The sequence below is a fragment of the Stegodyphus dumicola genome, chromosome 8 (genome assembly GCF_044657685.1).
Source record: "Stegodyphus dumicola isolate Sdum_Otavi_A_Nest chromosome 8, ASM4465768v1".
NCBI classification, from domain to species: domain Eukaryota; kingdom Metazoa; phylum Arthropoda; class Arachnida; order Araneae; family Eresidae; genus Stegodyphus; species Stegodyphus dumicola.
The window spans coordinates 32,101,088-32,128,555 of NC_140775.1; the positions used below are offsets into that span (position 1 = coordinate 32,101,088).

At 32.7% G+C, this 27,468-nt stretch overlaps 1 protein-coding gene across 2 annotated transcripts in view; it reads right to left on the reverse strand.

Annotated features, from left to right (window-relative positions):
- The window catches only part of LOC146995698 (uncharacterized), a 64,999-nt gene extending 42,242 nt beyond the window's left edge, over positions 1-22,757 (reverse strand). Inside the window, exons 1-2 of one of the 2 annotated variants that reach the window (XM_085821712.1) lie at positions 22,660-22,757; positions 10,514-10,571 (exon numbers count right to left, since the gene is read on the reverse strand). The gene's annotated coding sequence lies outside the window, so the exon portion shown is untranslated. The remainder of the gene's footprint in view (positions 1-10,513; positions 10,572-22,659) is intronic. The other variant, XM_085821713.1, reaches the window with a different exon arrangement.
- Between the last annotated feature and the right edge of the window lie 4,711 nt (positions 22,758-27,468).

Genomic DNA, 27,468 nt, shown 5'->3' on the forward strand with positions numbered 1-27,468 from the left:
TTATTTATTAATATGTCAATAAAATAGAAAAATAACTGTTTGTTAATGTATATAGTCCATAAATAAAAATAACTCAGTTTGTCATTAATTTTTTTTCAATTCACTTTAATTTCATTTCAAATTCAAACTGTTCAACAAAAACTGGAGTCGGAGTTGACCTGATTTTAGCGACTCCAGCTCCAACTCCTTTTACCCAAAAATCTGCTTAACTCTGATTCCAATTCCATGACTTTGACTCCACAGCCCTGCTTTTAAGCACAAGAACTATAACATCTTGTGTACCTTCAGCATCTAAAACACTTGGGATCTGATCTTTCAAATTTAGAGTCAAGAAAGTAAGCCATTTTTACTAGATATGAATATCTTACCACCTTCTATTACTTCAAACTTTTTGTTCACAGCTATAATAAACATATTGTTATGAATTTTGTACTTAGATGATTTTAGTGCAATTATACGTGAAATTGTATTTTTCTGTATAACGTAGCGTGAAAAATCTACAGAAAAGTTATGCTGGAAAAGTAAGAATACAAGGACAATTCCATTTAATTTTGCATAAATGAGTATCTCGTTAATTTGGCAAGATATTGCCAAGCCTTTAACGGATTTAGCGACTTATTTTGTCACCATATTCGGTGAGAAACTGTAAAGTCGCCAAACTTGGACACGTTTTGGCCTGGTTCCTGTATCACCATAATAAGTATTGTTACTGAATAAATGTAATTGACCATTATGTTAGCCTTAATTGTAATCTGACCTCGTATTGTTTTCCAGTAATTTCGAGATGCAGAAATTACTAGAAATATCTCAGTGACCAGTTGAAAACTATATAAGGGCAGATATAGCATTTGCTCTCAGTTGCTCAGTTAATGTTGCCAGTTGTTATTTCCGGGTAAACTGAGATATACCGAGTTAGCTTTCTCTTCAGATGCATTTTGCATTGTGTTGTGTTTGACGTTAATAGTAGTTAGAAGTGTAACAACTGATTATACTGTGTGATACTGTGAACACTTATACGGATATTTCTGTGGAAAATTCCAGAGTTCTGAAATATTTCTTTTGATACATTTTTGTTAACCTATTATCGGACTTGTGCATTCAATCTATTATGAACCTTATACACACAACACTGTATTATAACTTAAATATATATAACCAAATCCAACAATGTTCAAATTAAGTACAGAATATGTTCTAAAATAATTGAACACTTCAAGAGAATGTTTTGAATCATATCTACACAATTACAATTCTATACTGTACAACAGCATGTCAGATACTGGTTTAGTAACACTTTCACATAATATGTAGGGAAAAAAAAATCTTGTAAATTGCTGTTGCACCAGTTAAACATAACAACTAACTAATTTTACAGTTGTCATTGCGTTATCTTGTGGCCTTATCAGCCATAATGAAGAAGTCATACCTTAAGGCAGACCAACTAATACTAATGACATTGAGGATAGTCTGCTTCTTACATAGGCATCCTCATCAATATAATGGCTAGCGATGCCATATCAATACGCCCAGGTTTTGATCCCAGAGAAGTCATGAATGTTAAGTATAGAGCTATTGTGTGGCAGGTAAAAGGGTGTTAAGCTGAAAGTCCGAGTGGCTTGATGGTAGGAGACCTTCGGACCATATCCCCCCCCGAGGTTTTCTCTATCGAAATTGAGACTGAGCTACATAGTTTGTGCAGTAGGACTATAACTGTGCAACCAATGGTAAAATTATGATGTTCTGCTCTCTTGTACCTGGACACAGACAGCTAAGTTCATAACACAAGGCAGAATGGGAGTCATTAGACTACACTTGCAATCCTCTTTCTTATTGGGAAAAACTAATATACCTTAAGCGAATTTGTTTTGCTTTAGAGCAAATATAAAATACACTAAACCATATGCTACATGTGTATGAAGAGCCTCGTTAAATCATTAAATCATAACCTTTGAGGTGCAACTTAATAAAAACACAAAGAGTCTAGCTTATTACGTGACAAAATTTTGGTTAGATTGTTTGTAACGTTACTTCAGAAAAAAATTTTTATAATAAATAAATGTGATTTTTTACATATTTTTCCTGTATGCTTTAATTGCCATGTATTTTAGCTTAATATAATACAGTCAAAAATCGTTAATTCGGACACCCGTAATCCGGAATGATCTATAATCCGGACCTCAAAGCTAAAATCTTTCTGCGCATGCGCCGCATTGACGCATGCGCATAGGCGTTTTACTCGTGCGTGCAAGACATTTACGACTGCGCATATGCATCTGCGCAAGTGCAGAATACGTTTTCGCGTGCGCGTTTAATGTATACCGGACGGTAAAAGCTAAAATTATCTAATTATCTATTTGAGTTAATGTTGATAATTGCGTTGTTCCTTAATCTTCAAATTGGATCCGGCTTATTATTTTTTGCAGACTGTAAGAGCAATTTTATAAAAGTAAGCTTGAACTTTCGATTATGTCAAATGGAATTTCCGATGCTGGAGCTCCCAAAGGATCTAGAAAACGAAAGTATGTTTCGATGTCCATCAAACAAAAAACGAATTGCTACAAAAAATGGATAAAAGCATATCCTTTGTTTATCTAACCGTTCCGAAATCTGTTTATCAATTTCACGCTGCTCTGCGCGGGGGGGGGGGGGGCACGTCGCGGGCGGCGCGCAATGAACTGGAAGTTGATCTGTCAACACTATCGTTATCTTCAGGGCAGATGTTTTTATTTTAGTCGGCTTATAATTCCTTACTAAATGTAGTATTTAATTTCGATGTACTCCGTCTTTGATATGATTTAAATCAAATTCCTCGTCATTATAAATATCACGAATACAAATCACATAGTTTTCTGGTTGCAATTTTCTAATTTCGGCTATGAGTAAGGTATGCTTTACGCATCCGCGCGTTAAAAGAAATGTTTAATAAAGTAAACAAATAAATATTAGGCTTCTTTTTTGGTAAATTTGGATACCCTTTAGATCATAATTGCTCATTATTTTATAAATTACGGTTTCATATTTTTAATTTTATAATTTCTGCATGCCATCTTACCAGATTTAAACTGATGATCTATAATCCGGAAAAATCGATAATCCGGAATCGCCGAAGTCCCGACGAGTCTGGATTAAAGACTTTTGACTGTACACGAATTTATCCTATTTTTATCAATTAAAATACAAAAAACTTTTCTGAAATAAATTTCTAAAACATATTTTTCATATTTTAGAATGAAATGAAGAAATGATGTTGAAAAACTATTAGTAAGGTATTTAATTAGAACAAAATTATCAAGCAATTTTTTAAGTAATATATTTTATAATTTCTATCTAACAATTTTTAAATATAATAAACTCTTTTATAGTGACAACCTTTGCAAGTGTATTAGAGAACATAAACAAAGTTCAGTATTGGCAACCGTAACAGTATTAAAGTAATTACTGTCTAATCTGACAAACCACTAAATGTTTTAAAATGTACACCTAAATATTTACGTTTAATTGTTTTAAAACATTTTTATAGCCTCAAAATTTCACAAATTAATAAAAGTAAAGAGTAAATTGATTTCTCTTACCTTGTATCCAGCGCAGCATCAAGCGAGATGATAGCTAATTAACTTGCAATCCAAAAAAAGGTTGTATATGGATATTGTAAATGACTCACATACGATATTAATACATGAAAATAGATTAAGATTTGTTAGTATCACAAATACATATCGAAAAAGGGAGTTATATAATAGAGAGTGTCATATCATTGTCCTTTCCTGAAGGATTGAGAAAAGGTAAGAGTGAAGAAAAAGTGTGTTACACAATTCACTTCTTTTGCAGTGTTTCCAGTTTATAATGTTTATCGCACTATTGGCGACAGTCCATCATTATTTGAATACCAACATCCCTACTTGATGGGCAGGATCGCCATTTGCAGCGATTCTCAAACACAGGCTTCACTAGTGATTTGGTGAGTAGATCTGCAATCATGTCAGAGCTTTTGCAGTAGTCTAGGCTCAGGATCCCATTTTGTTAAGTTCACACAAGTAGTGGTATTTGACGTCTATATGTTTTGTTCTGGAGCTATTTTTCTCTGTTTGTGATAGTTTGATGCATGACTTGTTACCTTCATAGAGAGTAATTGGTAGATTCTGTTTTAGTCCTAGATCTTTAAGCAAATTTAACAGCCATTGTGCTTCTTGTGCTATATTAGCTGCTGCAATATGTTCTGTTTCAGTAGAAGATGGTGCAATGCAGTTTTGCCATTTTCTGCTCCATGAAATGCAGTTATTTCCTAGTTTGAATATGTATCTGCTGATGAATTTTCTTGTTGTTCTCTCATTTGCCCAATCTGCATCTGAACATGCAGTTAGTATAGGTTCTTGAATTTTGTTAAAGACCAACTTAAAGTCTTTAGTTGTATGTAAGTATCGAATGACTTTCTTGACAGTATTCCAATCTATGTTCCGAGGTTTTTCATTTCTTCTACTCGGTTGATTGACAGTGCATGCTATATCTGGTCTGCTAATTGTTGCAATATACTATAATAATGCCCCTACTGCTTGTCTATATTCTGTATTATCTTCTAGAAGATCATCTTTAGTGTCTAGTTTGCAGTAGTTTGTTTCCATTGGTGTATATGTTGACTTTTCGTTTTGAAGTCCAAATTTTTTAACTATTTCTTTGATTTTATTTATTTATTTTGTTTGTTTGTTTGTTTATGGCAAAGATTCCATCTTAAAATTTTTTAATGTTTATGCTGAGTACTAGGTGGATTCTCTTAGGTTTTTGATTTCCAATTTAGCATTCAGTTGTTAGATTGTTTCCATTACATCTTCTCTTTCACTTCCTATAAGTATATCATCTACATATAATACTATTATATATGTGAATTTTCCATTGATGATTTTGAAAAACAAGCATGGGTCTGCTTTACTTTGTTTAAATGACATGTTTAGAAATATTTTTCCAATTTTCAGATTCCAAGTTCTATAGGCTTGTTTTAAACCATATATACATTTCTTTAGCTTGCAAACTTTATTTTCATTTCCAGCTTTTGAGTATCCTTCGGTTTGATTTATATTAATTTCTTCTTCCAGTTCTCCATGAAGAAAAGCTGTTTTGATATCGATATGTCTGATAGATATGTTTTTATAAGAAGCTGCACATAGGAAGGCTTGTAGAATTGTATATTTTAGTACAGGAGCAAAGGTTTCATCATAGTCAGATCCAAACTTCTGGCTAAATCGTTTTGCAACTAATCTGGCTTTGTATCTTTCAACTTTTCCTTCTGCATAGAGCTTGGTTTTGAAAGACTATTTACATCCTATTAATTTTCTTCCTTTTGGTAAATCAACTAATTCCCAAGTGTTGTTTCCTTCTAGTGAATTAATTTCTTCTTGAACGGCTGCTGGCCATTTTCTTTCTTCTTTTTTTTTCATTTTCTTCCAAATATTGAATTTCTTTCGAGGTTTTCAGGGCCCACCAGTGGCCGAGCGGTAAAGTCGCTGAACACTGGTAGTTCGGTCCGAGGTTCGAATCCCGCGAACGGGCTGGCTGCATGGGTGTTTTCGTGGTTTTCCCCATGTGTAACGTGTATACGAGCCAGTTTCCCTCAGAAAGTCCTCCACGAAGGCATCCCTCCTCTTAGGCAGATAGCCCTAGTGTGCTTTGCCATAATTAAATACACACTTTCGAGGTTTTCGGTTTGGAGGAGATTGGATATTTGACATGAAATCCATAGCGATCAGGAGGTTTACCTTTTGTGACTCTGCTCGATCTTCTGACTTCCAAAGGTTCTTTTCCGGATTCTGGTATTTCTTTCTTTTCAGGCTCTTCAATTTTTATTTCTTCCTGTTCTGAGCTTTCATAATTAGGAATTTCTTCATCCTGGTTTAAAGAGATGCTTACAGGCTCGTCAGTTCCAGTGTCTTCAATAAATCATACAGATCGATTTATTATGATTTTGTCTCCAGGAATTAAAATTATGTAGTCTTTACTTCTGTTGTCGCAATCGAGCAGTATTCCTTCTATAGCAGTATCATCTAGTTCACCCCTTTTAGATTTATGGATGTAAGCAAAAGCTTTGCACTTGAAAGTCCTCAGGGGTTAAGTTTCTTGTTATTCCATAATTCGTATGGCATTTTTGCATTTGATTTTGCAGGCATATAATTCTGTAAATAATTTACAGTCAGCCCTGCTTCTGCCCAGTATCTGTGAGGTTGACCTGAGTCAGTTAAAAGACATCTTATCATCTCCATCAAAGACCTATTCTTGTGTTCACTGACTCCATTTTGAGCTGGACAATATGATACAGTAAGCTGATGATTTATACCATGTTTTATAAGATATTCTTCAAGTTCCTTACTTGTGTACTCACCACCGTTATCACTTCTTAGCATTTTTACCTTTCTCCCAAATTTATTGTTTGTAAGAACAATAAATTGTTTTAGTTTAGAAATTACTTAATTTTTCTTTTTCATTAGGTAAAATCATTGTGAACCTGCTGTAATCCTAACTAATATTATAAATGCGAATGTGAGATTGTTTGTGTGTTTTTGTTTGTTTGTTACGCTTTCACGCCTTAATTACTTAACCGATCATCATGAAATTTTCAAGAAATATTTTTGATATATTAGAAAAATTTATAGGCTATAAAATGTTTTCAAAAAAAGTAGCTCAAATCAGAGATATTAATTAAAAACTCGGAAAACAGATAATTTTTGCCCTCATTTTTCCGAGTGGCAACTGTCTCGCAAGCTGGAGATGAAAATCTGCTTTATTTTGAAAGTTGTTGCCACTGCTCGCTTTTAAATCCTAGAATTTGTTAATAAAAAATTTCTGAGTTTTAGGATGAAATAAAAATAGCATTGCCAAACATTAAATACATTATTCTCAATTTTAAAAATTCGTGAGAAGCCATTTCGACTATTCTCATCTTTGTACTACTTTAATCAGCTGAAATATTAATTAAAAACTCTGAAAGCGCTAATTTTCGCACCATTTTTTCAAGTGGCAACAGTCTAGCGCCTTGGAGATAAAAATGCTTTATTTCGAAAAGTGTTGCTGCTGCTCACTTTCAAATCGTAGAGTTTGTTAACCAAAAATCTGTCAGTTTTACAAAATCCTAACTAATATTATAAATGTAAATATTTGTTTGTGTGTCGCAAAGTCTATTTTTAACTTAAAAGATAAGTAATAGTAACTAAAATTTTATCCTGATTATCCTGGTCAGGCAATCAGAAAAAAAAAAAAAAAAAAAAAAAAATTATTTTAGTTTCAATAGTCTTTGAAACTTATTTAAGGACATCAACGAGAACGAAGCTGCGGGTAAAAGCTAGTCATCAATAAAAGTAATGAAGCATAGGTACCCTCTGACAGACGGTGTTTGTACTAGTCCTAAAACATCAGTGTGAACGAGTTCTAGCGGTTTAGATGCTCTGAATTTTGATTCTTTGGGATACGGGAAATCAGTTCATTTATATTTTATGCACTGAATGCATTTGGTATCATGTTTACAATTATCTAGTTTAATTCCTTCATCGAGTTCTTTGTTTACAAGTTGTTTGATCTTATCATTTCTGTGACGATAACTGTGTTTAACTTCTATGCCTAAGTTAAACACAGTTATCGTGTCTATGCCAAAGTTAAACACAGTTATCATTTTTGCACTGAAATGCTACATGAGTTGAAGGTTCATTAATCCTGTTAATTGGTTTAATTTGGTAAAGATTGTTAGTTGCATGACATTCTAAAATAATCTGATCGCCTTTCATGATCATACATTTATTTCCTTCAAACATAACTGAAAGTCCTTTTTCCGTTTTTTCTTAACCGAGATTGAATTCGCTTCCAATTCAGGAGCGTATAAGACTTCCGATACGAGAACATCAGTTATTGTTTGTTTAGCATTTAATCTTTTAAAACGGACATTTCCTATCACCGTTGATTTAATACATTGCCTATTCGCAGTCATATTACCTGACACATTTATTGTTTGAAATTCCATGAAATATTTCTTATTATTTACCAGGTGATTACTTGCACCGCTATCGAAAATAAAACTCTTGGATGATTGATGTACGATGTTTGTTAGCAGACAGAGCGACGGCATCACATCTGGATTCGATTTCCAGTGTTTTAATTTTTATTTGCTGTTGATTCATTAAGAGGTTACAAGCATTCTTTGCTTGGCGTGTTTTCTTGTTTTGGCGAGGCTCATTTTTTTTGTTTCGATTTTAGATGATAACACTCCGATCTAAAATGGTTATTTTTGTGACACTATGAGCAAAACTTTTCTCTCCTTCTCTTGTTTTGAAATGAGGTTTTAAATGCCTTTGAATCTGATGAATTATTTTCAACTCTCTTGTTAAATTCGTCAATAAATTTCGCTTTTAAAAATTCTGGATTCAGTTTTGATTCTGCTCTGACTTCAAGAGCCATGATAAGCGTATCGTAAAAACTAGGCATTGAAGAAAGCAAAAGTGCCGAAACATATTCGTCTTTCATGTTCTCACCTATTGATTTGAGTTTATCGCCTAACTCCAGTAATGTATTTACATGTGTTTGCATATTTCCGTCTTCTTCAAGCTTCAGACTGTAAAGCTTTCACAAAAGAAATAGTTTACTTGAAAGATTAGACCTTTCATGTACCTGCCTGTACTCAGGTTGCTTTAGCAGTAGTTTCATGTTTAATGTGAATTATTTGGCTGTCTTTGATAAATAAATTTATCATCACGCGACATAGCCGATCTCGTTTACTCCATTGTTCTGCAATAGGGCTTGGAGAAACATCTTCGATAACATCGTAAAGGCCTCCTTTATTATTAGCATTTGCATTTTGAATTTCCATGTTGAGTAATTGCTGGAATTAAGTTTTGCAATTTGCATTTGACTTTTATTAAACATTTTTGTATCGTCAAAAAATTTATTTTTGGTTTTGACATGAAACTACAGTTTAGCCTTTACAGTTTTTATTATTATTATTTAACTAGCTATGGCTTTTCCCTCAGTCTCATAATCTTTTGTTGTAAAACATTTTTATAGCCTCGAAATTTCACAACAAATTAATAAAAGTAGAGAATAAATTGATTTCTCTTACCTTGTATCCAGCGCAGCGTCAAGCGAGATGATAGCTAATTAACTTGTTATTCAAAAAAGGTTGTAGATGGAAAATGTAAGTGAACCACATATTTTATTAATACATGAAAATAGATTAAGATTTGTTAGTATCACAAATACATACAAAAAAAGGGAGTTATATAATAGTGTTATATCACTGTCCTTTCCTGACGGAGTGAGAAAAGGTAAGAGTGAAGAAAAAGTGTGTTACACAATTAACTTCTTTTGCAGGGTTTCCAGTTCATAATGTTTATTGCGATTTTAGCGACAGTACATCACTATTTGCATAGCAACATTAATACCAAACTCTTTTATGTACTAAATAAGACCTATACAGTTATATTTTAAATTCTTACTGTAAATGAAAATTTTCTTCATTGAAAACAGCAGTTAAATAATTCCAAAATTATTTATTTTTTCGTTTTAAAGCATGACATAATCTGTCATACATACTTAATCTTCCTATACTATTTACACTACAGTACAAGGTCTGTAACCCGGACTCGCCGGGACTTCGGCGATTACGGATTAGGGTTTTTTCCTGATTATAGATCATCAATTTAAATCTGGTTAGATGGCATGTAGAAATTATACAATTAAAAATATGAAACCGTAATTTATGAAATAAAGAGCAATTATGATCTAAAGGGTATCAAATTGTTTTGATGCTTTGAGGTCCGGATTACGGACTTTGTACTGTATTTTGTTTTTCACTTCTTATTTGCCCAGTTTATATGTTTAACAAATGGTAAAAATGTGCTTTAGTTTGCTCTCTAGCACTATTTTGACTCATTTCTGCAGTATCACCCTAAGAGTTAGAATTCAAGAAGAAGCTATGCTTTGATTTTTCACCCAAAATTTTCATATACTGTTTATGGCGTACTTATCACAAAAAAAAAATTTCATTGTCAATCATTTCACACCACCTGCTTGGCAATAAATTCCCCTTTTCAAGTGTCTTAAAGACAACATAAAGATATAATTAGCATTATGCTGCATAGGTCATACGAGGAAAAACAAAATATAGTTAAAAATGTTTTTACTATTCTCAGAATTGGAAAAGAAATTTAAGTTAATTTGCATGTACATACATCAGATACAAAGCTAGCCTGATTATTCTACTTTTTATTTGCTAAAAAAATAATAATAAACAAGACCTTTCTGTAATATTTAATACAAAACTTTACAGCAAATCAAATTAATTTTAGTCGTAAAGAAATAATGAGGCAAATAATACTTTGTACTCTTCTATTATCGGGAAGAGATTCAGAAATGTAAGTATGAATGTATGTGTTCATGTATATGTATGTATACATACACACATACAATAAATTTCTAAATCTGGGTCATGATAACAGAAGAGTACCTAACACTTTTAATAAAAGCATTAAAATTTTCTACTTACAAGACATACAGCGCCATAATCAATACTACAAGCACTAAGCTTAAGTGCACATGCAAAGCTAAAAAGGAAAAAATATAATACAAAAACTGTTTTCACCTACAAAATTGTACATAAAAAATCTGATGTGTACACCACTTGACTTCCTTGTATAGATATTAAATTATATGCAATTTTCCAACAATTAAACAATTTTTACAATTAAAATTAGAGTTTCTACATTAAAACACTCTAATAATTTAAATCTTAATTCCAGAAAGAATTAAACATAACTTAATTCACAACAATAAAAGAAGACGTTACTTTGTTGTTGCGAAACTTAGTTTGGCAACAAATCTTATACTGTTTGTCGGACCCTGCTCCATAAATAGTCTAGAATGGGTTGCTAGATTTGCGTTTTTTTCCGATGTTTATTTTGCTTTCATTTAAATGAAGTTCTAAATAAATAGCGCAGTATTTATTTAGAACAAAGTGTATGCAATGTTTATATTTCATTTACTATTTCTGATCATCAATCTCGGCAATAATTAGTGAATTTTATAAATTTAAAAATTTATATTTGTATATTTTCTTATTAGAAATTAGAAAACAAGAACAAAACTTTACAAAATATAATGAATACAAAATAGCTTTGTAGGTCTGCAGGTTGGAATGTGATTTTTAATAATATACTTTCATTAACAAAATAATGGTAATGAATAATTTAATGAAATAATAATAATAAATTGATTAATAATATTTATTGCTATTAGATGATTAGAATGAGATTCAATACAATTAGATTTTGAGATGAATGTGCGAGAAACTATCTAAAGGTCAGTTTACACCTGTCAGAGCGGCGCTGAGCGAGTCGCTCATTACGATTACTTTGACAATGTAAACGCTCACTTCGACGGAGTAGAAACGTAGGGGAGATGAGTCAGCGCTTCCGTTTCTACTTTGAAACAGGTGAAAAATCTACCCAGGCAGTTACTTCGAGCAGCATTTCGCAGAGATGTCGTGACAGCAAGTTCTATAATGCCGGGATTAAGCGATAGCCAAACCATGGCACTTTTTAATGCATACGCATCTTATGAAGTGTTTTAGGGAACACTTCACTGCTTCATTAAGATATTGCATACTTCTATAATTATGTGAGCTTTTTTCATTTTTCTACAAGCATCCCTACATGAGGATGCAATAAATATATGATATTATAAACTATAAAAATAAAAATTGAATTATGAAAAAAATATGTAGATCTGTTTTATTGGTGATATTTAAATTTCTTGCTTTGTATAAAAATATTCTGGGCTATAATTCATTACAATTCAGCTTGGATGTGTGAGTGTACTGAAGGTGTATTAAGGTTTATACAAATTGTGCTAGATGAATTCTAATCTTCTTAAACTATCCGTTTTAGCATTTTAAAAGTAAAGTATAATCACTATATTTAACCATTGTTAATTTTGTTGATATCACTTTGTGTATTGTCCAGAAACACAATTTCAGTAGGATCCAAAAGTAAAAGATTGCGATAAATATCTTCTTGTTGGAACCATGTCATAATATATATATTCTTTTACCTGCGGTAATATATGTAATGCTCCCAAGTTTTTTGCTACTTTATTTAACATTTTCTGAATAATTAGGTAGATATTATACAGTTTACATCTGCCGTGTTAATGGTAGCTTTGAATAAATATTCCATGTGTTAATTTTGCATTTTTCTCTAGAAATAACACAATTCCAGTCAGAACTCTGCATAATTAATTACACACACAGAGAGCTACTGATTCTGTGGATTCTGGATGAATAAATATATTCTTTCTATTAATAAATAATAAAACACATTCTTTTACATTATTTTGTAAATGATTAATTAGGTGTAATTAAACAGTTGTATATAGTAGAAAAACTTTGTTAGTTTGGATTTCAGTAACCACAGTTGACTAAATAACTTCTCTCAAACTGAGTTTCTTTTAAATTCTTGTATCTGATATGCAATAACGTTTTTGTAACTTGGGACATTCTCGTCTGAAATTCATTTAATAGTTCATTTGATACTCCTAATTCATCGCGGCAAGCTACCCAGTTACGTACCCATTTCCTTTTCTTCTCCCCCCCTCGCAAGAGCAGAAATTAATTCGTTTGAAACCGCATCGCAGACTTAGAGCATTGCAGCCATCATCTATGTATGTTCAATGCATATTCTTTCCTGCAGCTGCCACGTCGTTATCCATTTCGTAAACAAACGGAGGCGAGTTGTCAGTCCACTCTGATTGGTGTAAACAATCTATCAGAGTACATGTCCGTTCGGTTCGAAATGCCCGGACGAGCGGTTCGCTACGAGCTGCTCTGACATATGTAAACTCATCTTAACCAGTACAGTCAAAAGTCGTTAATCCGGACTCATCGGGACTTCAGCGATTCCGGATTATCGATTTTTCCGGATTATAGATCATCAGTTTAAATCTGGTACGATGGCATGCAGAAATTATAAAATTAAAAATATGAAACCGTAATTTATGAAATAAAGAACAATTATGATCTAAAGGGTATCAAAATTTACAAAAAAAAAAAAAAAAAAAAAAAAAAGCTTAATATTTATTTGTTTACCTTAAACATTTCTTTCAATGTAAGTTGTTTAAGTTGCTTCGTTTTTTATGTGATAATACATTCTCTTTAATTCTTTAAACAGACATAATTTCTTGTTCAGTTACAAAGTTCCGCTGTTCAAGTCCTATAATTGCTGTGTCGAGAATACCGACTAATTTGTCAATTGAAATTTTTTCGTTTTCAATAACCTCTGTCACTTTCTTCGCTATCGGAAGCAAATTATAATGACAAGGAATTTGATTTAAATCATATCAAAGATGGAATACATCGAGATGAAATACTACATTTAATAAGGAATTATAAGCCAAATAAAATAGAAACATCTGCCCTGAAGATAAGGATAGTGCTGACAGATCAACTTCCAATTCATAGCGCGGTGTTAAAGATAAACAAAGTTTAGACAAACAAACGTTAAAGTTTAGATAAACAAAGGATATGCCTTTATCCATTTTTTGTAGCAATTCCACTTTTTGTTTAATGAACTTCGAAACATACTTTCGCTTTGTACATCATTTACATATTAATAAATATATATCAGAAATTCTGTTTGACATAATCGAAAGTTCAAGCTTACTTTTATAAAATTACTCTAACAGTCTGCAAAAAATAATGAGCCGGATCCAATTCGAAGGTTAAGGAACAACGCAATCTGCAACATTAACTGAAATAGATAATTAAATAATTTTAGCTTAGCTTATACAGTTCGTTATATATTAAACGCGCATTCGTAAACGTATTTTGCGCACGCACACAAGCATATTCTCAGCCGTAAAGGCCTTATGTCAACGCGACGCATGCGCAGAAAGTTTGAAGCTTTGAGGTCCGGATTATAGATCATTCCGGATTATGGGTGTCCGAATTAACGACTTTTGACTGTATTTTGTAATTGTATTTTGTCAATATGGCAGTTTTTCTATGCAAAATACTCATCTTGCTCACTATTTCCAAGCTTCATTCAAAAGAAAGATATAGTTTATGTTAGATGCATACTTGGCAATTTCTGAACTGCAAACATCAGAAAGCATCAGTAAAAAATGAACTTTCCAGTGTTTACATATTGTTACAAATCTTGTATTTAGATAGCTAATGTTAGATTTATAATTAAAATTGTTTTATATCCCTGCGCAATGCAGTACATGATAAATTTTAAGAGAAAGCTATGCCGAAAAGTAAAAGTACAGAAGCACATGTGTTAAACATTTAATAAATGAGTATCTCTTTTATTTATATTTGATTTGAATAAATTTAATTTACTACTAGTATGTCAGCTGTAACTCTCTCGCGACTGATTGAAAGCTTTAAAAAGGCAGAAAGACACATCTCAGCTCAGTTGTTTAGTTAGCTGCTGATTGTAGCGAATTCGAGGCGAGATCGGTGCGGTGTGGTGTGGTTTATTTAATTATGGCAAAGCACACTAGGGCTATCTGCCTAAGAGGAGGGATGCCTTTCGTGGAGGACTTTCTAAGGGAAACTGGCTTGTATACACGTTACACATGGGGAAAACCATGAAAACACCCATGCAGCCAGCCCGTTCGTGGGATTCGAACCTCGGACCGAACTGCCAGTGTTCAGCGACTTTACCGCTCGGCCGCTAGTGGGCCGAGGCGAGATCGGATTAGCTTTCTCTTCGCATTGCACTGTATTCTAGCGTTTTTAATAGTATGGAAAAATAACTATTGGTTATATTGCATGATATTCTGTACTTGTATGAATATCTCTGAGGAAAATTCCTGCATTCTGTTATATTTTTGCTAAGAATAAATTTTATTAACCTTTTACAGAACTTGTGCATTCTATCTATTATGAACCCACATGCACACAACATTTGTTTTTTAATAAAATGTTAACAAAAATGTATTAAATATAACTTTATGGCTTGTTTATATATGTTACATTAAGGGGGTCATACCTCCCTTAAACCATCAAAATTTTCGATTTTTTGAAAAAAAAAAATTTATAGCCTGGCTTTTTCTGTGTAGTTTAAAAAAAAGGGGGAGCAAAAATTCGCATTATTTCAGTTATTTGAGTTATGAAGAGAAATATATCAGCTGACTAATGTAAACAAGGTTCAAAGGTCCGAACATGAAGCGTCAGCAATTTCTACTCGAAGTGTTATGTGGCAAGCTAACGATTTATTTTTTAATGATCTCTTTATGAAGTAGCAGTGTTATCTCTCAACTCTTTGGTAGTTTGTTTACATTCTTAACCTTTCTTATGTTTTATTTTGTGGTTCTATTTTGCTTCTGTCTGATTATATTTTGAGTAATTTATATCACTCCACTTATTATTTTCATCACTTATGATCATTCAATTGTCATTTTAGTATAATTTGTGAGTGATTTTAAATATAATTGGATGGTTTTACTGCATTTTATTATCTTACTGTGCACTCGTCGGTAAAATGGCCAATAATGCTTCTAAACGTGCTTCTGGAAAATGTTTGAGAAAGTGCCGATTTCATGGAAACCAATTCATTACGGTGCTACTTTGGTAGACGGTTGCACGGATTTTGGCGAGTTTTTGGCAATTTTTCTTTTGTCGAGTAATACGACTTATGGTAAACCCATTGCTGGATAAGTTATTTATGGTAACCGATACTTTGTTGGCATTTTATTTAAAAAATAGTGCGTGTTATTTTGCATAAATTCCGTGTTTTAAATATTATTTATGGCTTCTAAATATTAAAAATCAATTTAATTTTGCATTTTTATTTGAAATAAAAATTTTATTCTTTATCATATTTTATGAAATTTTATGCTGTGGATGATGTAATCAGTGACGTCACCTTACTTTAAAAGTAATTAGTTTTAACATCTATAAATTTAATCTAATGTTTTAAACATTATTTATGGCTGTTAAATATTAAAATACAATTTAATTTTGCATTTCTTTTTTAAAATGATTTTATTATGTATGATTATTTAAATAAATTTAATTCTAGGCGTGATGTAATCAGCTCGCTGATTGGTTTTTGAATATTTGTGCATTAATGAGCTGTAAATCAGCTCCCTGATAGGTTGCTGAAAATTTGTGCATTACCGCGCCATTTTAAAATTTAATTCATATCTTAGAATTCCTCCAAAAATGTCTCCTTCAAAGATGAGTGTTGTTTCTGATAAGTACCAAGAATTTTTGGTTTCGGAATCAAAAAATTGTCCTTTGAGACCTTATTTTCACCAGCCTGGCTTTCCTAATCAAAGATTTATTTATAAATTCTTACAAGGGTCAGAGGAAATTTATTTTAAATTTTTGGAGGAAACGTCGCTAATTGTTTTTTCAATGAAGTGCGAAAATGTAGATCACAGATGAAGACCGTTAGAAGAGCCGATTCTGAGACGGCCGTATATGATATTGTGGTCATGTTGGAAGAAATAACCGCTGTAACGGTAAGAAAATTATTAGACATTCCTCCTTTTTTGCCGACAATAAACTAATTGCTGTCATTTTAGCTCTAGTGTACGAAGCGTTCTTATTTACTTATTTTAAAGTATTTAATTTAAGTAATATTTTAATTCTTTTAAATGTTGGTATGATGGTTTTTAATTCAATATTCAATTTAAGTAATATTTTAAGCCAATTAAACATTGGCGCAATGTTTTTATAGTGGTATTTTTATTCTATTTCTATGCCAGTGGCGTAGCTAGGGTGGGGCAAGGGGGGACATTTGTCCCCGGGCGCAGCATCCAGGAGGCGCCAAATTGATGCTACGAAATTTTTTAATGGAATGTTTTCCCATTTGGCACACATAAAGGGGCGCAAATTCTTCAGTTGTCCCCGGGCGCTGGAATCGTAGCTACACCACTGTTCTATGCTATATGAAAGTAATAATTTAACCTTTCTTTTGTATTTTATACTCGTAGTAAATGTATTTATTCTATATAATATATATATTATATTCTATAACGTATTTTAAAGTATTTAAATTTAATAATATTCTAATTCTTTTAAATGTTGGATGATGTTTTTTATTTCGATATTCAATTTCAGTAATATTTTAATCTAATTAAACGTTGGCACAATGTTTTTATAGCGGTGTTTTTATTCTGTTCTTTGCTATATGAAAGTAATAATAACCTTACTTTAGTATTTTATACTCATAGTAAATGTATTTATTTACACTTGCCTGCCATCTTAAAAAACGACATCTTCAACAAAAAAAATTAATCCATTATTTCTAACGATATTTATTTTTTTTTAAGTTTCGAATACTTTACTATGCGTAAAAACAGCGTTTTTCAAGACGGCTGACGTTTGTAGAAATTGCACCAACAATTGCGCCAACGTAAATCGCCAAAAATCCGTGCAACCGTCTACCAAAGTAGCACCTTCATTACAACTGGTAAATATACAGTTTCAAACGAACTAAATTAATGGATTTGTAATTTCTTCTCCAAACCAAGTTGCAACTAGTGAAACTGTGGCTGAACATAGTAATAGTTTTTCTGGAAATTCAGAACCAAATACAACTGTTTTAAGTACAAAATTAAAGGTAACAGACATTGATTTTTCAAGTGAAAGCGATCGATTTGATGGCAATATGCTTGTCGATAAGAATATGTGTTCTTTTTTGGAAGAAAACACTGTGTGTAAACTATGCCATAGAAAATTAAAATTTTCTACGAAAAGATCTGCAGGTCTACGTTCCAAAATAATTTTGACCTAATAAAAATAATTCCAAAATAATTTTGACCTAATAAAAATAATTCCAAAATAATTTTGACAGGTCAAAATACCTGACAAGGATGCAAAAATGTCGTAATGATAAGCAACACTAAAATTAATATAAAGGAACATAGCAGATATTAATTGTTGAATTATTTATGCAATGCGCTGCATTGGCCAAGGTCTTGAACCTTTGGAAGCATTTTGTGGAATAATGGATTTAGATCCCCCAGTAATGCAAAAAACGTATGACAGAATCTGTAAGTTAATTCAAAATGCAACAAAAATGACTGCGACTGAAAGCATGAAAAATGCAACAGCAGAAGAAGTATCGGCCGGTAATTCTACTGACATGGTGGTGATGACACTTGGAAAACTAGAGGCCATACATCTCAGATTGGTGTGTGTACAGTTATTGGTGCCAAGAGTGGAAAAGTGATCGACATAGAGGTTTTATCCATAACAAGTAAAGGGTGTGAATTGTGGAAGGATCCTCGATCTGGTAAAGCCTTTGATGAGTGGCAGAAAACTCATTCTCGCATTTGCCTGAAAAATCATTTCGGATCATCAGCCAAAATGGAAGCTGACGGAATGGTTAAAATTTTTCAGAGGTCTCAGAGTGCAAGGGGTGTGAGATACGTCAATTATATTGGTGATGGTGACTCGAAAACATTCCTTTCCATAACAAAATGCAAACCATACAAAGGTGTGATTATATCAAAACTAAAGTGTGTAGGACACATCCAAAAGAGGATGGGTACTCCCTTACTTACATTGAAAGCTGATTATAAGGGACAAAAGCTTTCAGATGGCAAAAGTCTATCCGAAAAGGGTCGACTTACAGATAGTGCGATCAGTCAACTGTCATTGTACAGTACAAAGTCTTTAATAGGGACTTCGGCAATTCCGGATTATGGGTAGATCATCAATTTAAACCTGGTAAGATGTCATATCACAAAATTGTTGTTTCATTTATGATAACCAAGTAGTTGAATATTATGGAAACACTATTATCGGCGGTGTTATTGTGGTAAATTTTGAATTATGGGAAAAGATTTGTAAGCATTTGCGGTGTGTGTTAGGAAGTACATTGCTCTTTTTGTGATTTAGACGGTAGAATGGCTGAACGTGGAAAGATTAATTTGAAGTTTCTGTACGATTTCGAACAAAGAGCTTTAATTGATTGGTGCGTAAATGAAAAGTTTACTTAGTAGCCATTATAAATGTCCTGTTTGTAGGAAGGAAAATGTGTATGGTTGAACAACGGAGGGTATCGGCACTACGGGGGATATTTTTTACTCTTATTTTTGTGAATTTATGTGGCATCCAAAAACTTCCTAAAATTATCCGTAGGAAGTTTTTGGATGCTCTTACGGAATTTTGTGTGTCACAGACTGAAGATGCAGAAACTTCTAAATAAGGTAAGTGGATATTTGCTTTGCGTAGTACTTAGATGCATAAGATGAATTTCCTTTTTTTTTTTTTTTTTATTTTATTGTTTGATTAAAAGTGTAGTTTATTGAGATTATGTATTTTTTGTTTGGCTCTACTGCAGATTTGAGAGCTCTTTTGACTTTTTTTAAGTGAAAATAAATCTATGTGTACATAGACAGTCATGGGAGTGCTCAGTGCCCGATTTTTTTTTTTTTTTTTTTTTTTTTTTTTTGCAAATAGGTTGATGTGTACATGGATACCGAGTTTGTGCAATTCTTTGATTTTTTATTTTGTCTTTGTGTAGTGCGGATTTTTGGCCCAAAAATCGCCGCTACACAAAGTCAAAATAACAAGTCCAAGAACTGCATGAACTCGGTATCCATGTACTGAAAAAAATCCTGTAACTATATTTTTACCGAATAAATTATACATGCAAAGGAAACTGAGTGCTGTTAAAACAGGGTTAATATCTCTGAGCATAGAAATCCATTGCAGTACTAGGCTTGAACTGTTATAGTCAACGTTGGTGATGTTTATATGTACCGGGTTCTTTGAGAAAGTGGCAACAGAAATAACTGTTTTAAAGAATTAATATGCACCTGCCCAATTTGGTGACATTTTGTCTTGCATGGTAAGCATGCGATCTTGGTGTGATTTTGTTTTGTATGGCAACCCATTTAACAAATTAGCTGAAACGTATGTGAATGTTATTTGGTTAGAGTAGAGAGAATGATGTATTATCGCGAAGTTGTTGTTTCATTTTAGCCCGAGTAGTTAAATGTTACGGAAACCCTATTATGATGTAATCGGTTGCATGATTGCGGTAAATACGTATGGGCTTGTGTGTGTGTTTTTTGGTTACGAAGTAGATTGCTTGTGTTGTGGTTTAGATGGTAAAATAGCCGAATGTGGTAAGATTAATTTGAAGTTTCTGCACTATTTGGAAAGAAAGGGGAAAAAACATTACTTGACTGATGCATAAATGAAAGTTTACTTAGTAGCCATTATTACGTGTCCAGTTTGTAGGAAGGAAATGTGTATGGTTGAATGTTGTTACAGAGGATATTTTTTACTCTTATTTTGTGAATTTATGTGGCGACGCTAGTGTACAGATTCTTCAGATAATTTTAAGAAGTTTTTGGATGCTGTTAGGGAATTTTGTTTGACTGACGTGTTAATTCCTGAATAAGGTAAGTGGATATTTTCTTTGTGCAGTCCAAAGATGAATTTCCTTTTTTATGTTATTTCATTGTTTGATTTTAAATGTAGTTTATCAAGATTACATTTTTTTTTTTTTTTGGCTGCTCATTTGACTTTTTAAGTGAATATAGTTCGATGTGTACATGGACAAAGTCAAGGAAGTGCACAAAGCCTAGTTTGTGTGATTCTCTGATGTTTTTTTAAGTGAAAATTGGTCAATGTGTACATAGATAAAGTCAAGGAAGTGCGCAATGCCATTTTTTTGCAATTCTGGAATTTTTTTTAAGTGAAAATAGGTCGATGTGTACATGGATAATGAGTTTTTGGAGCAAAAATCGCTGCTACACAAGCCAAAATAACAAATCAAAGAATTGCACAAACTTAGTATTCAGGTACCGCCAAAAATCGCCATGGGGTTCCCATAAATATACTTTTACCTGTTATTTTAATTTATTTGAGCTATTTTGTTGTCTGTTGAGTGATTTATCATGGCTGGAAATTTAGTAAAGGAAGCTTTTGAGAGATATCAACCATGTATTATGGATGATATTTGGTCTTGATTTTGTGCAGATATACTGTTGGTGTTATGAATTATGTATTTATACACGGTTTTCTACATGCAAAAGTACTTATTTTTTATTATTTTATTATATTTCTTTTATTATTATTTTTTGTTTTTGTGGGATTGCAGATTTTTATGGAATGAGAAGAGTGAACCAGAAATGAAGCTGAAGAAGAAAAATAACGTTTCATATGGATATGCAGAAAAACTGTGACTAGTAAACAATTTAGTATTCAATAAAGTCTGATGTTTGGATCTTAGTTTTCTTCTAGCAAGTTGACTATACAGATGATTTTCATTCCAACATTTGAAATCTTAAATCAGAGGGAGACGTCCAATACAGCAAATTCATGCAATCTATTTCACATACTTTGTGTGACTGGCATCAATTATTAATGAGACTATTTTGGATTATATATGTGATAGTTCTCAGAAAATGTGGGATAAGGATAAAGCAGTGGAAATTAAGTTTGGAAGAAGGAAATATAACCCAGGCCATCATATTGAGGGGCAACTGGTATTTGAAAGTGTGAAAAGAAGCTCTGGTAGATTGTTTTTAGTGGCTGTAGTGGACAGATGTAAGAAAACGCTTATAGAGTGTATAAAAGAGTGGACTGAGACAGGAACAATAATATATTCTGATGGCTGGAAATCATCCAAAGACATATAAACAGAAAGATTTAAGCATTTGTATGTAAATCACAGGATTAATTTCGTTTACAGTGATTCTGGATGCCATACTATAGAAAGCACTTGGAAACATACGAAAAGTAATTATCCTTTGTATAACAGTCATGTTGACCTTAAGTTTTATTTGGCAGTATATATGCTCTACCATCAATATGCTGAAACAGAAGACCCACTTAATAAATTTCTGGAAATAGTCAGAAAAATTAATTAGTATCTTGCATTCTTACAAACTTTTTCGAATAGAAAGCGTACTTCTTTTTACATTGTTTTAATTATTTAATTTTTTGTTATTATTTTAATTATTTAAATTTCAGACTTTAAGCTTAACCCGTCTGCAAAAACGCGTTTTTCTCACCAAAAAACTTTTCGCCAACCAGGTGTATATCACATCAGTTCCAAAACGTTTTAAGGATTAAAAAAACTTATTTAAGAAGCTAATAAAAAAAAATTCGAAACTTAACGCAGTGAACGCATTCGGTCATCTAACAAAATTTGGAGACTTCAAGCCTGTTTTGTTTTCACCTTTTACGGTTAGCCTAGGTCAAAGCTAAAAAACTATGCTAAAGAAGATATAAAACAGAAAATAAATGCAGTTTCTTGTCATTATTATTCACTTGTTTTTACTTTAACAGAAGAAATTTCTCATTTTGAGCATTTCATCTGCTACAGATACAAAATTCACAATATTCAAATTCTGAAAAACACAATATTCAAAATATCCGAAAATGGAAAAACTTGTATTTCTGATTTATTATAAAAAGAACTATAAGTTTACTTTACATTTGTGCTATTTTAATATTTCAGACTATAACCGAATTTACCGAAATTATAAATAAAGAAACGAATCAAAACAAAGAAAAACACAACGCGCATACAATTTTAAAACAACACAATTAGCGATATAAAACTTATTAGCCTTAGTATTTTAAAAAAGCACACAGAAAAAAAGAACATATAAAGTGAGGCTTTTCGGAAATTTTTATAGCTAAAAATATATATATACCTAAGAATCCATCTTTATTCAGAACGGGAACAAGAACTAGCAACTTTCAAAAATGTACCAATTACGTCTTCTTACCGCGTGCTGCCAAACATTATAGCATTGACCCTGTTCGATTTAGGGAAAATTAAATATGAAAGAGTTGTGTTGTATCCCAGTATAATTTTCCCTATGGAATTGATGAAAAGCCTTAAAAAGCTACATTGCTCACAATTTTTGGAAATAAAGCTATTTTTACATGGTATTTACATGGTATAAAAAAATGGTATTTTTAAATAGAAAATTTGTTGTTGCAAAACTAAATGTTTGTTCATAAGCCAATTGCATTCATAAGCCAATTATTACTATTTAACGTAAACAACAGAGAAACGCTTATGATGGTAACCCACTTTATGTTTGCCATCGGATGACGTACACGCTCTAGGTTAGGAAAAAATGCTGTGAAACTTTCTTCCCCTCTAAGGGATTTTCTCAGTAGCAGAGAGGTGAAGTTGTCGCATTTATTGTTGTAGAAGCATTTTCGCATTTATTGTTTGTTTATTAAAATCTGGCATAGCAATAAATAGCACATGATAGAATAAAATACAATATCAGATAAACTTAATGCTGATTTAAGAAAAAATAGGTATCCAGAGCATGTAAATATGTATTTAATGCTTCGATTTAATTTTATATTTGTGTTTCGATGTATTTTGCTATATTTTCCTATTCCCTGTTTAACATTCGCTTATATACTTTGGAAGTATTCTGTTTTCATTTTCTTGTACGCTTTCATTAATATTACAGTACTAATAGATTGTAAATGCTCTGCGAACAGGGGCTTTATACACTACATGCACATATGTTACAGGAATAACCATCGGAAATCGAAGCACATTAATGGTACAACTAAACGTTAATATTTTTTCTTCCATTTCGTTCTCAGATAACTAATAAATACTTCATTTGTGATCTGTCAAGTTTTCCAAAAACTGTAAAACTTCTGATTATCAGGGTTTCTTAGCTTCTTGTACAGTTCTCCGATAACATGATATTCATCTTCATGATTCGTCTCTGTTGAGACCCTATATTTTGAACCGTCTGGACACCGTCGAGACGGAAGAATGGGTCGTTCTTTTGCGGGCTACACGTTCGCAGCGCTCCGTAAAAAAGGGAAACAAATTCCTTTCCCCTTGGTGATTATCAATTAAATTACTTTGAAATAGTGTTTTTTCTACAAAACCTAAATCTTTCCAAAGAATTTCCGCTCCGATGTCGACAAGAATAAAACAGCGGACAATGTGAGGATATACTACGAAAGCCTGGAATTTTAAGATAAGTACCTTTCTTTCATCTAAACTAAATCAAATTTCTATAAATAAGTGCCTTTAAATCAATAAATTTTAATTTTTCATCAGTTTTTAGCATTAAAATGTACTTGAAATTGTGTCATTGCTTGGGACTTCCTTTGTGAATCAATTCCAAACAGACGCCAACGTTATCAGTTCACGTCTGTCACCACTTACAAAGCCCTTATCTTGTTTTGAGGAATCTCGTGAGAGGAAAAATTTGGGGATTTGGGGCAACGCGCTATTTCCTTCTCGGATCTTTTGGATTCTCTTTTTTTTTTTTTAGTCCAAAGGGATTTGAATCCCGAAGGACTATTAGTTTCGTTTTGGCATTTTGCGTCGGACTCATAAACGTCGGTTCACTTTTCAAACTGTTGCCACAAAATGTTAGAGTCCTGCATTATATTTGAAGAAATTAAATAATGAAAAATCTGCATAAATGTATGTATATTTCTCGTATTGTGATAAAACAACGGTACATAGAGTCATCGAATTTTGAATAACGTAATCCTCCAACGAATATGAGCATGTGGAATTCCAAATTTGAAATTTGTTTTATGATCGATTTCCTATTTTTTAAAACTTTGACGAATTTTTGATTAACAAACTCAAGGATTTCAAAGCGAGCAATGGCAACGTTGTGCAGAAAAAACATTTTTATCTCCAGCGCGTGAGTCTCTGCATCGGAAATTCTAAAGATATGCTAGTTTTAAAACTATTTTGCGATATTGCTGTTGCACTGGATCTTATGGTTTAAGTGCGAGGAACATGATATTTAATAAAGAAAGGTAACACACAAAATGTTAAAAAAACGCCCCTTTGGACGTAATTTAAAATCTGAAACATTTCAGATTTTGTTTTTTTTTATTTATTTATTTATTTTATTTTATTTTTTTTAGATCGCTTAAATATATTTTCGCCTTTAAATAATATTATACCTCACTGATTTTTTCTCACACTGTTCCTTGCTATCTGTTAAATGTCCATATGTAAGGGATGGTTTATTCTTCACCTCCTTAAATGAATTCTTAGAACTATGAGCTTATATAAATAACAGTGTGTCTCATTGTGTTATACTAGCATTAATTAACTAGTAATAAATTATGATAGTAAAATAATTAATCTTGAAATAAATTATGATAGTTAAATTAATAAATACTATGTTTAATTTGTGTTTTTAATACATATACTCAGTAATTTACACACACACACACACACACACACACACATATATATATATATATCTTTTTCTTTTTTTCTTTTCTTTTCTTTTTTTTTTTTTTTTTTTTTTGGTGTGTGCGCTTCTGGTCTTGTATTGTATATGGTTCTATGATGTTTGTCTGCTGCTGTTTTTTAAAAATGTATGAAAATGTTGGGAACGAAAATAGCATAAGTTACTTTAGTTAAATTAATATATACTTTTGTTTGATGACTTTTGTTGATATCTCAGGATGCAAGCATACATATTACTTTATATTCCGTGCTAAATACCTTGATACGAAGCATTTTAACACCGTCAATATTTTTTCCCCAGTAACACATCTATTCACCATTACCAAACACACTCACTACACACACACACACCTGTGAGACACTATTTATTGTAAATGAAGACAGATTCTTCTCCTTTTAACTACACTCATGGACACAATCGTATTTTAGGATATTTTCTACTTCTTTTCCTTTTCTTTCTATAGGCCCTTTTTTCCCCTCTATTATTTTTGAGTCATTTATTTTAAATTTTATTTTGGCCCATCTTTTCTTCCTGGCCTTTTGAACTCGTACAAAATGTACTCGTACAAATGTATGTCTTTACTCTCCTCAAATACGAAATTGATCCTCTTTCTATATACCTTTCTTTCGCACCTATGCTTGATTTTTCGCCCATCGTTCAGAACGACTTAGCGAGTGCAAAACAAGACATCTGTCTACTTTGTCTGTCTGTCTGTTCGGTCGTTCTTTTGCGATCTTCTCGATAAAGAGCGAGTCTTGTGTCATCGTCTCGATCATTACGGATATCGGCGCGTCGGAAATTTTTCCGTCAGCTGAGTAGCTGCCGTTTAACTTTCTGACTGTCGCTTTAGAGCTGATGTGAAGACGTCTTCAATTCGACTCTAAAGCGGAGGTCACAGGTACTTAATGTGGAAGCGTACATGATGGATATTTTAATTTCTCAAGATTAAAAAAAAACTCGAGTATTTCGTGATAGAAGTAACTCATTTGATGCTGACGATTCTATTTTTATTGACTTATTTCGACTTATCATGGACTCTTTTCAATGAATTAAGGCCATGCTTTACCGAAGCATCCATATCAAAGACATCAATAACTCCCGAATTAAAGGTAAGGAATAATTTGCTTGTTTCAATATTTTTATGATATAGGTTTCTGACTGTTGATCTCTCAGATAAGCAATTCCTTGATTTAATTTTAGTGAAAACAATATACACTGCCCTCCAAAAGTTAAGGAACAGCATGTTTCTTATGTCTAATTTGAGAATGAAGCAACATAGAAACCAGAAATTTAGAGGATATGTTCACTAAACAGTTCTTTAATGAACACGACATAGAATTTTTTAAATGTTCGATACAAACATGAATTATAACAAAAAAAAAAAAAAAAAACTACACTCTTGGCAGAGAAATCCAGTCTCGGAGAAACAATATATCACAGTTTTTTTAGAGAAAATGGGGTGGTAACATTACAAAAATTGTTTCTATTAAGGAATGTGTCCACCCTTAGCATCAATACATTAGCGGCAGTGACGTTCTATGCTGTCCATTAAGTTTTCGGTCAGTGAATTGGAAAACAACGACCAGACACGGAATGATCCTTGTTCAAGCTCATCTAATGGCCTTGGAGGAGGACTTAAAGCAGCAACCTGTCTCCCAACGTAGTCCCAAAAATTCTCTAACGGATTCAGGTCTAGGGATTGAGCTGGCCATTTCATCCGCTCCATACCGTGACCTTCAAGATATTCTTCAGCGATCAGTGCGATCGGCATTGTAGTCCATCAGAAGAAATCCAGGACCAATAGCAGCGGCATATGGGTGGATATATTGATCAAGGATCTCGTTTCGATATCTCAAACTGCTCAAAGTTCCTTCATGAACACATGCAGGTCAGTGCCTTCACCGAGACAGATCCCAGCTCAGACTATTATTCCACTACCTCGGTAACTGTGTCTTTTCACAATGTGGGGATGGTTGCAACTGGTGCGTCGTTCGTCTCCAGACTAGCTGACGACCTGAATCACTTTTCAATATGAATCTGGACTCATTGAGTGGTCCAAAAGACGTGCTCTTCTGTCCAATATAAACGGGCACCTCTGTGTCCTCGGGTCAAGGGCACACAATCAACTAGTTGTCTAACATACAGACCTGTATTGTGCAGGCGTCTTCGCGCTGTAGTATCTGAGATTCTTTTTCTGATGCCACTAAATTATCTGTCACGAGCTGAGGCACAGTAATGTTAATCCTCTTT